Source organism: Cryptomeria japonica, chromosome 9 (assembly GCF_030272615.1).
Source record: "Cryptomeria japonica chromosome 9, Sugi_1.0, whole genome shotgun sequence".
Taxonomy (NCBI): Eukaryota; Viridiplantae; Streptophyta; class Pinopsida; order Cupressales; family Cupressaceae; genus Cryptomeria; species Cryptomeria japonica.
The window spans coordinates 447,087,589-447,104,006 of NC_081413.1; positions in this window are offsets into that span (position 1 = coordinate 447,087,589).

A 16,418-nucleotide genomic window follows, 5' to 3' on the forward strand; every position below is an offset into this window, starting at 1 on the left:
TCTGGTAACACTAGATCTTCTACCAGTAACCAAACCCTGTCTGCCAATAACCAACCATAACAACTAGTGTTGACATAAATGTCAAAACATCAATGCAACACATAATCAATTCATCCATAATACCAACAATCTCCCCCTTTGGCATTGATGGGAACACTAGATGTGAAAAAAATCTAAGTACCAAGAAATGCTAAACAAGTCTCCCCCTCTGGAAGACAACCAACAATCTCCTGAATATCAATAATTCTCCCCCTATGAATGATATATTTGTAAGGTTCTAAATTTATTTTTCACATCACTATCTCTCCCCCTTTGGAATCAATGCTAGAAATCTGACAAAAATATCAAAGCAAGAATATAAACCTCTGAATCTCAAAGCTGACTACTCCTCCTGAGTAGTAGCACCACTCATCAGTGTGAAAATGAATATTATTTCTAATAATGCATGCTGGACTAATGAAAAATTGCATCAATCAAGTCTTTATCAAAGGGGCAAAAACCCCTAGCCTATCTCTCAAATACTCAAATGATTCCTTAGATAGCGGTTTAGTGAATATTGTTATTAGTATTTTGGATGGTGTTGCTTTTTTTCTGATCTCCTAAAATTTTCCATTTTTTGGAATGTTCCCTGTTTGCAAGTAAATGATTTCTAAGGGGTTAGGGTTTAATAAATTCAAAATCATTTGGTAAGAAAAACCTTTATGTCATATTGTCTTAAAGTCAGATTTGTTTGTCCATTACCTTTTTTCACTTAACCAGAAGGGTCACCACGTCATTAAAAGGGACCATTTAAGTCCCAAGCTTAGGCGGGCTTTATTAAAACTGAAACACTTTATATTTTTTCTAAAGTCCTAAGTATGTTTCTTAATGCATGCATCACATTCTTAAAGGCCGAGTAAGTCTTGTTTTATCCTACGGTTGTCGCACATTGAATACTCATTGCGACTCAGCAACAACCCACTAGTGGTGGGGTCGGCTAGAGATCCAATGGTGGTGGTTAAGTGCTAACAGTCAAGTGGTAGCGGTTAAGAGAAAAGGGAACTTAAAGATCAAGCGGTAAGGATAGGATCTAACGGTTGTCGCTAAACTGCAATGAAGAGTTGTAAGAGTTTTACTCTTCGTAGACTAGCAATTGAATGGTGGGCCTGACCAATTTGAGTAGCCCAGGTGTTTTAAATGGCTAACAAGTCTAGGGGAAATCAACGATTGTCGCTATACCACAATGGAAGATGCTAGTCCTTTACCCTTCACAGATCAGTGAGAGAAGGTTGGTGGGTGACTAAATGGTGGGCCCTCTTTGAAGGCTTAAGTGATTAAAAGGTGCGCTAAATCTACATGATCTAATGGTTGTTGCTAGCCCATGACGGAAAGTTGCTCGAGTCTTATTCTTCACAGAGCAACGATTGAAAGGAAAAGCATACTAAAGACATCTTTTGGGTCTGTTGGAGAAGAAAATTTAAAATTTAAATGAATTAATTGCAGAGTGTGTGGCTCCATTGATGGTGTATGCGGGAAAAGTGGGCTGATAAAATTCAATATGTGAAAATGTTGTCAAATGACTTATCCACACACACACATAGGACTTCTTGGTGCAAGCTATGGAGTAACAAGGTATTACTCAGCTTCCCAAGGTTGGTCCCATGGTTCTCTATCTCACAATGTCCCTCAAACCAATGTTTTTGCTCTCAGATCACTAAGCAAAATGGTTTAGGGATGGCAAATGCAAGAACAAGGGATGTTTTGATAGATTTTAGTATGAGATGTATGCTAAACTATGTATGATTCTAGAAATGCAATAAACTAGCTATAAGATGACAAGGTTAGTATGAATACTATCCTAACATGATATATTAGTCTATGATTGAGCTAAATGAAAAAGAAATTATTCTAAACATGCATATTTAGACTAGTTCCTGATTTAAAGAGGCTAAAATGATGAGCATAAAATGAGATATGAAAGCTTGAATGTATTTGAGCATAAGTATGATACTATAAATTTGAAGGATGATTGTTAAAAATGGAGGAATGAGAGCTCTATTTATAGCAAAAACAGGGCAATGGATGGTCAGGATTAAAAGATTCAATCAAGGGTTGAGTTTGAAAGTTGGGGGTCCATGTTTGCAATTTGCACCAATGAAATGGTGACAAGTGTCAACACAGGGTTGGGCTGAAAAAAGGGGTTGGAGGCATTAAATGCCTGAGAAGACCTTATGGTTATCTAGAGGGTAAGGGTCAAGCTTAAATTAGGATTACCTACTGGATTAAGAGTTAATCCAAGGATAAACCTTTTTGCAAATGATTAAGAGATAATCATGGTCAAAGCATTAAAGGCCTGATGAGACCCTTGGGTTGGGTGAAGGTTGAGTTAAAACAAATGTTTTAACCATGTAAGAGGGTTTGAGTTAACCATTAATGGTTATGGAAGACTTTGGGGGATTAAGTGGTTGAAGGTTGGAAGCCTTTAATGGCTATCAAAGACTTTGAGGATTTCAGTGGTTGAAGGTTTGAAGCCTTTAATGGTTATCAAAGACTTTGAGGTTTTGAGAAGTGACTTCCCTTTGCTTAGGGATGTGACAAAGTTTAGAGGAGGGGTTAGGCTAATTAGAAGCGATTAGAAGATTCTGGAAGGGATTAGAAAGGGGTTTAGGATTTTGCAAGTGGATGGAGGGATATAAGAGGATTTAATTGAAATAATTTAATTCAATTTGGTTGCAATTTGGAGAAATTAAATAAATTAGATTTATTCAATTTGAGGATAATTATTTAATTAAATTTGAATTTAATTAAAAGTGGATAGGGGAGATTTAATTGAATAAAATGATTTATTCATTAAATGGGTATAGTGAATTTAATTTAAATAAATTGAGTAATTTACTTAATTAAATAGAAGAATGTGGATAATTTAATTAAATTGGATTTAATTAAATAGAGAAATGAACATAAAATATTCATTTAGGAATATGGTCATTTTTATACGTCTACATTTTGCCCCTCTTTGAAGTGACGCGTGTGCACATGTTATTTCGAAGAAAATGATGTGTTTTGATGATTTATGATCAAATGCAATTTTTGTGTCGTTTCGATTTACAAGTTTTGCCCCGAATTTGATTTGATGTGTGATGCCGCCTCGGGAGATGAATCAATATTTTGAAAATTTTGATTTAATTTGATGAGTTGTGTATGATGTGTATGATTTCGTGCATGTGAAATGTGTGCAAATTGATTCATCTCTCGATAAGTTACAAATGTTATGGTATAGGGGAGACCGCGACCATATTACAGGTCCATTTGGCTAACCCTAATTTCATTTTCCTCCTATAAAAGGGGAAAAGGGCTTGAATTAGATTCATTTGTGCTTTATTGACTTTGGAGAAAGAGAATTTGGTCTGCAGAGAAAATGCCTATTCCGTATCATAGACACCGTTTCGAGCGCGTTCGGAGGTACCGGAGACCTGCAGCGCGTGGACCACCAGTAAGTCAACATTTTTGACCCTCTTTTTTCTTTTCATTTTGTCATTTTTAGTTATTTTTTGATTTTCAAAGTTCGGGTTTAACGGTTTAGGGCGTCTAGGGCCTAGATTAGTGCATACGAAGTTTAAAGTAGCGCATCAAGTTTAATATTAGGGGTCGCGTCCGAAATGGATAGGATAGCGCATACATGTAGAATAGCGCATGGCAACCATCGGGTAGCACGTCTGGTCAATAGGTTAGCACATAGGGTAGACCTAGCGCATAGGGGTCGCAGGGGTTCGCATTGGTAAGGGGGTTTAGCACGTAGGGTTAACCTAGTTCATAGGGTCAAACGGGTAGCGCCTAGGAGGTGTAGATTAGCATGTAGAGTCAGTCTAGCGCGTAGAGTCAGTCTAGCGCATAAGGTAGGTTAGGTGGCACAGGGGGGGAAAGAGTTAGCGTGTAGAGTCAGTCTAGCGCATAGGGTAAATAGAATAGCGCATAGGAAAGATAGCCTAGCGCGTGGGGATTTTTTAGCACATTGGGTATCTGTTTTAGCGCATCTGGAAAAGTTTTGTGAGATGAGCTGATTTGTAAATTTGTTTGCTTTGTCTGTCATGATTGTATGGATTTGTCCAATATGAGCGTCGGTATAACTTGTTATAATTTGCGATTTTTCAAGTTATGTATAGATATCAATGTGATGTTTTGATCAAAATATGATTTGTTTGCGTGTTCCGTTTCAAGTTCAATGTGTGAAGCCTGATTTGTGTTACAAGCCGATATGGGTTGGAAACTTGAGTTGTGTTACAAGCTGATATGGGTGGGAAACTTGAGTTGTTTTACAAGTTTATGTGATTGTGGAAACTTGAGTTGTGTTACAAGTTTTGATATGGTTTTTGAGAACTTGAGTTGTTTTACAAGTTGATATGAAATGATAGGATTTTGAACTTTGATATAGATGAGCAAATTGTTTCATGTTGTTGACGTAAGTTGGATTTTGATATCTTTGTTTTGATGTGGAAATTGATATTGGATTTGTTTTGTTTGTTGACAAGAGCGATTGGGCATGGTTCAGTCACAGGAGAGATTTCCCAGACTGTGGACATTGATACCGTGGTTGTCGCAGGCCGATCTCGATATTATCGAGAGATGTGGTTTGACTTCCCTCTTGGATATGCCTCGGTTCACTGTGAACCGAGGGTTACTGACAGCTTTGGCAGAGAGGTGGCATAGCGACACCAACACCTTCCATTTTGCCACTGGAGAGATGACAGTCACACCAGAGGACTGTTATAGGATCTTGCGCATTCCTGTAGTAGGTGCACTACTACCATATGAGCAGTTGGAGGAGGGTGGCACAAAGGCACTGCACCGCATTTTCCAAGATGATACAGTCTGTGGCTATGAGATCCCATGGCAGGAGTTTCTAGACTTGGACTACACACCACTGCCATCTGTACTAGCAGGGTTCATTGGTGGATTCCTTTGTCCTGATCGCAGGTCAAAGGGATTTTATGTGGGATGGGGGCTGGTTTTGGAGGAGATGGTTACACAGGGGTGGAGGTTTGCATGGGGGTCAGCTATGCTGGCCCATTTATACAAGGGTCTGCATGAGGTAGTATACCTCGGTTATGGCAGTTTGTCAGCTGGCATGACATTATTATAGGTATGGTGCTGGGAGCACATTCCAGCAACGAGGCCATTAGAATATCGAGACAGGCTTGTAGGTGCAGCATATGCCTATGGATACAGGGGTCTAGTTGTCCAGCGTAAGCTGGGAAAACTAGAGCATTGGAGGAGAGTACTGGATGACATAGATACGGTCACCTGGCAACCGTATATAGGATGTGAGGTGTGGGCCGAGGATGGGCTAGAGATGGCCTTTGAATTCATGACCTGGTACCTGATTGGGAGGACCCCGTTCGTTATAGAGAGGTTTGTGGTTACCCAAGTTTTGAGGTAGTTTGGGCGCCAGCAGGGTATTCCTCAGGGAGCGTGCCTATATGCACGGTGACAGTAGGATGTAGCGGATTGGGGGCTAACCATTGATAGTGTAGTGGCGGTGGAGGAGTTTGTGGGGTTAGCTGGGCAGATATGGGATTATGCCCCTAAGATTCAGGATGCGGGCATGACAGATGAGTTTGCTCGATTGTTTGTTGTGCGGGCGGTGGCCAGGATATTTGATCCTGAGGAGATGAGGCCAGCCTTTGATTCAGATGAGGAGGAGGGAGATGACGGAGATGATTGGGAGGAGGGAGGAGGAGGACGAGGGAGAGGAGCCAGGTGGGGAGATAGAGGGAGGAGAGGGGATAGAGGTGTGGATAGAGTGGTGAGACAGGGGAGGATAGATAGGGGGAGAGGTAGATTGGCTATCTAAGACGGTGGAGAGGGGAGAGTGGGGGAGGTGCTAGCTGTGGTGGGGGGTACAGAGGAGGCTATGCAACTAGCGTAGAGGAGGAGGATGGATGTACTCCCACCTCCAGCACCGAGGACAGGTCGAGTGGGAGGGGTTCCTCTAGCATGGGTACCGCTACGGGTTCAGGTCCTAGGTCATATGGAGGATGCTCAGATGCAGACCTTGCAGATTACTGAACAGCAGCTGCAGGCACATATTTTGACCTATCAACGGTAGATTTCTCAGTTGACCACTGAGCGAGATATCGAGATAGAGCGGAGGAGATGAGAGGAGGAGGTGGTGTCAAGCATGGAGAGAGTAGCGGTGGGTGGTCCGATGAGAGACACCCTAAGAGAGCTGGCACTGAGAGCTCAAGAGGTGGAGTATTATAGGTGGCACTATGAGGCTACAGAACCCAGGGATCGCTGAGTACAGAGTTTTGTACAGTCGAGATCTAGTCGATCTCGAGAGACTGGGTCACGATCTGAGAGCCGAGGTGTTACGGGGCCACTGAGACAAGACCCTCTTGGAGATCTAGGGGCAGGGACATCTGGAGCTAGACCATCTCCATCAGGGGATAATCATACTTGAGAGACATAGTCTCTGTTGTATTTTTGAGCATTGTTTTCTTTGTACTGGACATAGTGTTTTGACACATTTTGTACATTTGGATCATTTTGAGATATATATATTTGGCACCATTTGCTTTGATCATGTGATGTGTTTATATGGATGTATGTTATGTGGGCTATTTCGTTACTTTATGATGATGCAATGTTTAAATATATATGATGTAATGTATGATGTAGGATGTATGCTTTTATATGCTATGAGATATATTGAGATGTATTTTAAAAATGAGATGTATGATTTGATATGCTGCTAAATGTATTCTTAATTACAAACATGTTAAATGATATGCAACTAATTGTAAAATGATATGCAAATTATGTTTTTGGTAGCATCCTCATTCTGTATTTGCCATCCGATATAGCCATTTGTTTGTTTTCTTTGTAGATATCATCATTGAGCATTGATTTGTTTAGGATATGTTGAAAATTTATACAAGCATAATGGTATAATTGAACCATGATGACCTGAGAAAAATTTACATGATATTTGATTTTACAAGATAGCACAAGCATCAAGGTATAATTGAACCAGGACGACCTGAGTGCGTATTGCATAAACAGACAAGATTAGATCATTTGTATGCATGAAGCAGAATCAGGCCTTTAGTGATATTTGATGTATCACGTCTCGAGGCATGTATTCACACAGTACAAGCGATCACCTCCCAGATAGAAGACTAAGAAAATATTGGAAGTTCCCCTTGAACTCTAGCTGTGAAGCATTTTAGTGAGACAAGGAAGAGAATCCAATAATTCAAAAAGTTCAAAATGCAAAACTAGTCAAGATTTTATGCTATAGTGCAACATTCAGTACTTCAGAAAATCATCCATCCTTGGTATTTTTGTGATTTGTTTTGTTTGGTTTGGCGATGAAGCATAGTTTTTGGTTGTTGGATGCCATGTTTTTGAGTTTTGCAAGTAGTCTTGATGTCTTGAATGTTTGCAATATTGAGACGATTTAAATGCCCCTAGCCGAGTGTCCCGCTTGATGTGAATATGTATAGTGATTTCCAAGCCATGGTGGATTAGTGATAAGAGGATATATATAGATAAACCAGGATAGTGACTATGCTAAGTATGTCTTGAATGGATATTTGCTAAGTGTCGGGTGATGGCCGATAGTGTTTGTATGGATAAAATGGTATGGATATAGATGGAGGAGCCATTCTTTCACAAGAGCGTGTATTTACCAGGTTTTCACCATTTGTTTTTATTGTACTTTGTTTTTGCTTTTTCTGGATTTTTTTTTTGATTTTTTTTTTTGCTTATTTTGGCTTTTTCCATGCACTAGGCCACTTAAGTGTAGTACCTTTTCAGATGAATGTTGTTAGTTGGTTCATCGAGCACATCGCCTTCTGAATTTGTTAGCTGATAGGCACCTGATCCATAAACTGATATGATGACATAGGGACCCAACCAGTTAGGTTCAAATTTCCCTTTCTTTTCTCGATCTTGCTGATTTCTTGGATTTTCTTTGAGGACTAGGTCACCAACCTTGAAGTTGCGGGGGATGACTTTATGATTGTAGCTCCTACACATGCATTGCTGATATGCTTTGAGATGACTGTAAGCATGCTGACGCCTTTCATCTAATAGTTCAAGTTCTTGCAGTCGGTTAACTCGATACTCTTCATCTAGGATTAAGCCTTTCAAAGAGACTCTGAGAGATGAGATTTCTACCTCCAGGGGTAAAATGGCCTCTGATCCATACACCAATGAATATGGTGTTGCTCCTGTAGGTGTGCGGATGCTGGTTCTGTATGCCCAAAGTGCTAGATTGAGTTGTATGTGCCAATCTTTGCCTGCATCATTTACTGTTTTCTTTAGGATTTTCAAAATTGTCTTGTTAGATGCTTCTGCTTGACCATTGCCGTGCGGGTAGTATGGTGTAGAAAACCGATGTTGGATTTTGAACTTTTCACATAGTTCCTGTACATCTTGGTTTTTGAAAGGTCATCCATTATCTGTGACGATTGAACTTGGAATACCATATCTACAGATTAGATAATTTAGGATAAAAGAGGCAATTTGTTTCCCTATCACTGTGGTCATGGGAACTTCTACAATCCATTTGGTAAAGTATTCTGTTGCAGTTATAATGAACTTATGTCCATTTGAAGATGAAGGATGAATTTTGCCTACTAAGTCCAGTCCCCACTGACAAAAGGGCTAGGATATTGTAAATGGCTGTAGTTCTTGTGCTGGTGCATGTATCAGATTACCATGGATCTAGAATTTAGGACATTTCTTAGCGAAGTGATATGAGTCTTTCTCCATTGTAGGCCAGTAATATCCCATCCTTAGAAGCTTTTTAGCAAGAGTAGTACCACTTGAATGTGTGCTACAAATACCTTCGTGAAGCTCGTGTAAAGCAGAATCAGAATCATTACGATCAAGGCAACGAAGAAGAGTACCATCTAGACCTTGATGATACAAAGTATCAGCGGTAAGGGTGTAACGGGTAGCTTGTCAGATAAAGTTACATTTTTGATTACGGGATTGGTCAATGGGTAAAATATTGTGCTTGAGGTAGTCATATATTGGTCCATATAATGGAGAATCTGAATCATTCAAGGCATAGATAACTTGGGATTCAGAGTGGTCATAAGAGGGGGAGAACAGTTGCTCTACCAGGAACTCATAACAACTTTGTTGCTCTGGAATTTGTAGTAGTGAAGCGATAGTAGCCATTGCATCGGCTGCTTTGTTGTTTAACCTTGGTATTTGCTCGAAGGTGATGTGTACAAAATACTATTTGAAGTCATCCACCATTCGTTTGTAGGGTAGTAGCTTGTCGTCCTTTGTTTGATAGTTGTTGTTAATTTGATGGATGACCAGTTGTGAGTCTCCATAGACTTTTAACTCTATGATTTTCCATTCTATAGCCATTTTGATGCCTATAACCAGTGCCTCATATTCAGCCACATTATTTGTGCATGGAAACATAAGCCTATATGATCTTGGTATAGTGTGTCCTTCAGGAGTGATGAACAGAATGCCAGCACTGGAGCCATGTTGGGTATAGGATCCGTCAAAGTACAAGGTCCATTATTTAGTAGAAAGAGAAAGAACGTCCCTATCGGGAAATTCAATCTCCATGATGTGTTTGCCTGGTAGGGGTGCTTCAGCCAATTGATCTGCAATTGCTTGTCCCTTGATGGCTCATCGTTCGGTGCATTGGATGTCAAATTCACTAAGAATCATGACCCATTTAGCCAATCAGCCTGTAAGAGCTGCCTTGCTGAGTAGATATTTGAGAGGATCAATTTTTGCAACTAGCTTAATGGTGTGTGTTAGCATATAATGTCGGAACTTTTGAGATGCAAAGACCACTATTAGGCAAGCCTTTTGAATGAATGTATAGTTGAGTTCATAGCCATTCAATGTCCGACTAATGTAATATATGGCTCAGTCCTTTCCTTGTTGATCTTCTTGTGCCAATAGTGCCCCCAGTGATATATCTGTTATTGAGATATATAAGATAAGAGGCTTTCCTGTGACTGGTGGTACTAGAACTGGTTGGTTCATCAGGTACTGTTTGATTTGGTAAAAAGATTCTGCACACTTGGCCTCCCATTTGAAGGGTACATTTTTGTGTAGTAAATGGTTAAATGGTAGACTTTTATCGGTTAGCTGAGTGATGAATCGCCTGATTGATTGAAGTTGTCCTTGTAGAGATCTAAGTTGACTGATATTCTTTGGTGGTGGCATGTCCATAATGGCTTGTACCTTTGTTGGATCTACTTCAATACCTTTAGCTGAGACAATGTAGCCTAGTAACTTGCTTGATGTAACCCCGAAAACACATTTCTTAGGGTTGAGCCTGACCTAGAATTTCTCCAATCGATCAAAGATCTTTGTTAAGATGCTGAGATGTTCGGCTCTAGTGAAGGATTTAGCTAGTAAATCATCCACATAGTCTTCCATAAATGTGTGCATCATGTCATGGAAGATTGTTGTCATTGCTCTTTGATAAGTGGCCCCTGCATTCTTTAAGCCAAAAGGCATAACATTCCAACAATACATTCCCTAAGGACAGGTGAATGCGGTTTTATCTTGATCTTTTGGGGCTATTTTGATTTGATTATAGCTTGAGAAACCATCCATTAGTGAGAGCATTGCATGGCCTGCTATGAGATCTACAATTATGTCGATACTGGGCAGAGGAAAGTCATCCTTTGGACAAGCTTTGTTGACGTCTCTGAAGTCAGTGCAGATTCTAATACTACCATCTGGTTTTGATATTGGAACGATGTTGGAAATCCATTCTACATAGTCAATGGGTTGGATGAATTCGATATCTAATAGTTTCTTTAGTTCAGTTTTGACCATGAGTGCCACCTGTGAATTCATCTTTCGTAGCTTTTGCTTGACTGGCTTAACTCTTGTAGAAATGGACAAGTGATCCATGATTAAGTGTGGATCCACTCCAGGCATATCAACATATGACCAAGCAAAGTTAATTTGTTGTTCTTTAAAGAAAATGATGAATGTTGATCTTTCTGCCTCTGTTAGAGATTCTACAAGGTGTATGTTTCTGGCTGCTTCCATGGTACCAATGTTGATTGATTGAGTGGGCTCAATCAATATGGGTGATTGCTCATGAAAGTGCTCAGGAAGAGTGTCAAGTCTCCCATCGTTAGGTGCCTTAAAAAGGTTTTCACCCTCAGATGCATCCTTTATTTTTACTTTTTTGTGATCTAGAGCTGCCATTGACTGGTTTTCAGCATCAAATCCTTTATTTGGTTCATTTTTGCGACTGAGAGACTTGGCACTCCCTAGTTTGTAGACATCGTTATTTTGTTCACTGGTAGAGCCTGTTTCCAGATTTACGATACATAGATAATGGATAATAGATTCATCATCTGGGAAAATTGGTATATCATGGATTTCAGGTTCATCCCAGTCGATGAGGTCAGGAAAGACAAGCGGTAAGGAATCATTGGGTGGATCAAGTTCAACTATTGTTAGTGTTAGGACAGAGTTTTCATTGTGATTGTTCTTGGTTTTAAAGAAGTCCAGGATTTCGTCAAGGTCTTCGATGGTATTATCCTCTACATATACTTGCTCATAATGTTTCTGTTCGCTTTCCGTGGCGTCATAGATATTATGCGGCCTAAATTCAAGAGGTCTATCTTCTGCATTATGTTCTTCTTGAGAAAGAGATATAGAATTAGTATCATTAGGGATATTTGTAGCAGTATTGGAGTAGGTATCCCATTCATATTCATTGGAATCTGTCTCATAGGCATCATACTAGATTCTATCTGTGCTGTAAATAGGTATGTTATATGGTGAGAAAAAATCTTTGATGATGGATACCATTTTGATGGTTTTTGTTGATTCTATATTAGATCCATCTTCTACTTTCTGGATTTGTTCATAGACTGTGCTTCCTTGGGGAGGAATAACGGTATTTGGAGATGACATGATTTGTTCTTGAGATATTGGTGTCTGAATATGAGCTACTACTGCAGATAGGGCCTTCTTATGACTTAGAAGCTTTCTCTGATGTAACTTCTGATCTTGATGTTCCCATGCCTTGCGGATTGTTTCTGCGGATTCAAAGAGTGCTTCTTGCTAGGATTCTTCTTTGTATTTCTTCTTTACCTTCCATTGAGGTTTTGTAGTTAGGTGTGGCAGCCGTTTCAATAGGAATGTGAGTTTAGAACCCAATCCTGCTTTGTTTCTGCTAGGTTATGAAGGAAGATCTATAGGTTCAGTGACTCCTTCTTTGCGTTTCCCAATAGGTCCTTTACCGCCATATCCCATTTGCTTCATGATTAAGTAGCCTTTTCCATACAAGTGTGTTGGTAGAACAATGTCTAGAGCGGCTGCTCTATGATCTTCTTCCTCATCTTTGTATAACCAGCTAAGAATGTCCTTGTCTTCTAATTCATGTGCTAGAGTACCCAATTGGATGAAGGTACCATCAAATTTGGTGATGGGCTGAGTGACCAGATGTGTTGATGTACTTGGCAATCCATGAGATCTAGGTGATGTTGGTAATTTAGCCAAACATAAAGGCTCCAAAGAGTATTCTCCCATACCTTGGTCTATAATTTGCATTTTCTATTTGAAGTCTTCCCATAAGGAGTTGGATTTTGCTATGTGTGGATCTGATGTTGAAGATCGCTGCTTTTCTCTATTATGAGGAACCAAACTGTCTTGGGCTGCCCCCATTGCATTGCAATGTTGAAATGGATTGTGATCAGCAGATATGGATATTTCTTTCCCATCATAAGGAAACTTGACACACTGGTGATATGTGGAAGGTACTGCTTGCATTTCATGTATCCAGGGTCATCCTAACAAGATATTGTAGGTTAGATCTATGTCTAAGACCTGACATATAGTATCCCTTTGTACTGGTCCTACTTGAATAGGTAATATCACTATTTTTATAGAGGACCTTTCCTCATCATCATATGCCTTTATGGTAATCTTCTTGCAAGGATCAATAGATTCTTCTGAGAAGCCTAATGCACGGATAAGCTTTAAAGTACATATATTAAGTCCGGCTCCTCCATCTATTAGGACTCTTTTTACTCGGTGTTTGTAAACAATGACTTCAATATGGAGAGGAGTATTATGCGGATGGATTAATGAAACATCGTCATGTTCTAAGAAGGTGAGGTTATGAGGTCCAGTCATATGGGCAACCATGGCTTGAAATCTGTCCATATCCAAATTTTGAGGTACATTGGTTTCCAATAGCGCTTGTTCTAATATGTCCTTGTGCTTTGGTGATAGTTTCAGCAATTCTAGTATAGATATCTGAGCTGGAGTTTTGCATAGTTGGTTGACCAAGTCATATTGGATTTTTGGTGTGGTAGTTGTAGGTGCAGTATGTCCTTTCAAGACATATTTTTGAGTTCAGGTTGTTACATTGATAGATTCATGATCATGCCGATCTCGAATGGTGATGACACTGACGTGATGATCTTCAGCTGATATGTGGTTGATGGTGTTGTTGTAGATGTGATTAATACGAGCTTCGCATGTATCATCTGAAGTTGATGCTCCATATTTGTTGTAATTAGGGAGAGGATTTTTAAAGGCTCCGTGATCACCATTTGTTTTGAGACCATCGACCGTTAAGTCACCTCGATCAATCATGTCCTGTACTATGTGTTTCAATCTCATGCACTTGTTTGTTTTATGACCCTTGTTGCGATGGAAATCACAATAGTGTGAATCATTCCACCAAGGTGGTTTGATTGGGGGTTCATAGTTGCTGATTGGAGGCAAAGAATGAATCTTGTTTGCCAAAAGTTCTCTGAATGCGGATTCTAATGATTGTCCCAGTGGTGTGAAGATACGCTTTTGGAAATTGTTCGTGTTGCGTGAATTGTTGTTAGGTCCTGGAATCATGTTTTTGCTTTGAGTATCATTGGTGTTGTTTGTGTTGAGTTGTCCTTGATCAGTATTTGGTGTATATGTGTTAGCATTTGGATTAGCATTTTTGGGATTTTTCATGTTTTGAGGATTTCTAGATAATGCAAGCACTGGTTGTTTAGATTTGAGATCATGTGTTTCATTGTTGCCTTCATTTTTATTTCAAGTCCAAAATCGAGATTTGTCAAGGTTGGTGTTGTTTTGGTTATTGTAGTTTGATGAGTTTGTTCCTTCCTTGTAAAATTTGAGTGTTCCCTTTTTGACACAGGCTTCTTCTACTTGAATGCCATTTTCAATCAATTTAGCGAAAGATGGTATGCATTGAAGTTTTAGTCTGTAACTCATTTCACTATTTAAGTTATCGATGAAGATTTCCATTTTCTCCTTTTCAGGAATATCTCAAGGATATTTGGAGACCATGCGTCGCCAGCCTTGAAGGAACATCATGAATGTTTTGTTGTTCTTTTTCTTGGTGTTGCAAACATCTAGCATGGTTATGGCATGTTGGATGTTGTAGGAATAGTGGGTTATGAATTTGTTAACCAACTCATCAAATGATCTCACAGGTGGTGTAATTTTTGATAACCATTCCATGGTTTGTCCTCCCAAGCTTCTGGGGAATAACCTCATCAAATAGGTGTCATCATGAGCAAATTCAAGGCTTAGTGTGCAAAATTCCCGAACATGATCTCGGGGATCAATTTTCCCATCATATTTATCAAATTTGGGAACGTCTGAGTTTGGAGGAAAAGGCACCATGTTCAATCTTCTGTCAAATGGATAAGGACAGATTTCATTTAAAGTGTACCGTACTATTGTCCCTTGTTGCATATCTTGTATTTGTCTTTGCAACATTTGCATTTGCTGAGTAAGAGCAACCAAAGGTACATTATCTTGCCGAGGGAAGAGTTATTCCCTTGTATTTGTTCTCAGCTGAAATGGTGTGGTAAATGGTATATTTTGCTTTGGTGTTTCTAGCTCAGGTATACGCATTTTTGGTATGCATTGTTTTGGAATGTGTTGTTCAAGTATATGTTGTTCAAAGTTATGGGTTTCTTCTTCTCTTTGTTGTTCTTGATATGCATATTGTCGAGATCCACTTTTAAAGATGTTTGGGTCTAAATCTTTGGGAAGTTTAATGCCTTTACTTGTAAGCATGAGCAGATATTTTTCTTTGTCATTTTCCATGAGCTTTTCTACAAGCTTTTGGAATGAAGGGTTTTCTTGACATTCCTGAAGAAGTGCTTCAGTAATTTCAGGTTCTTCTATGGGTGGAACTTCAAAAGGATTTGATAATCTACGATTCATACTTGATTCTGCATGTGTCTCACTTTGTTTGTTCTTTTGAGAGCGAGTAATAGGCATTTTAGTAGAAACTCTCAGTGATGAAAGGGACAAAAGCCTCGTTGATATGTCATTCAGGGGTGGGTGGCTCTGGTTGAGATGTGTTATAAGTGATACAATCATCAGGCAAGAATGCGGGATTGATTTTTCCACTGCGGTTTATGGTTTGATTAAAAGCAAACTTTTGGCAGTATGCTCTTGTCTTCAAGGGCTCTTTGTCAAATTCGCTAGATTTGTTTTGGATATAACGTTTGACGTGATAAAGGAATACCCGATGAGATTTGAAGAGTTGACGATTGATGTATAAAAACTTGTTTCTTTTGATGAATTTGGAAAAACTAGGTTGTTGTTTCTTCAACATGATGTTACGATAAAGGTTCTTTCTTCTCAGAATAAGGGGATTAGTCATGCATGAGTGATCAATGGTTTCCTTTGATTGGTTTGGATTCAGTTGATTCTTGTTTGTGAAAATTTCAAATCTTACTCTATCAAGGTGAAGGTTTAGATGCCCCTTCATGACAAAGTGTGCCAAATGATATGGATTAAAAGCCTCCCGATCTAGAAACTTGATTTGACAATTTGAAAGTTTTAAACAAGTGTTTTGAAATAAAAATCCGTAAGATGGTAAAGGATTCTGTTGATACTGATGATGAAATTTCTGGATTATGATAGGAGAGACATCCTTTATGGCATGATTCATTTTGGATTCTAACAATGTTTGTTTTGACACAAATTTAGCTTGAGAAATAGTTTTAATGATTTGTTTGTCACTCTGTTTTGATGAAAGATGATGTTGATGAAAAAAAAAATGTTTTTGAAAATTTCAAAAAAATTTCCCGGTTTTGCTCTCTGTTTTTCTGTTTGGGATCACGCGCTAGAACAGAGTCTATATGCACTACTGAAATTCTTCTATGCGCTAAAAGAATAACCACACGTGCTAGGCTACCCCAGACACGCGCTAAAGTTTTTAGTTTGCTTAAAATTGTTTTTCTAGCTGTTGAAAAATCTATGCGCTATCCTGGGTCTGTGACGTGCTAATTGTTGGACTTTATGCGCTAATTTTTGGATGCCACGTGCTAAGCTATTGCTTCCACGCGCTAGACTATTTTTCTGATGTGCTAAAGGATTTTACATTGTTTTGCCTTAAGATGAAACACTACTATTTTGAACCAACGTGCTAACTAGCGGTTTGGATG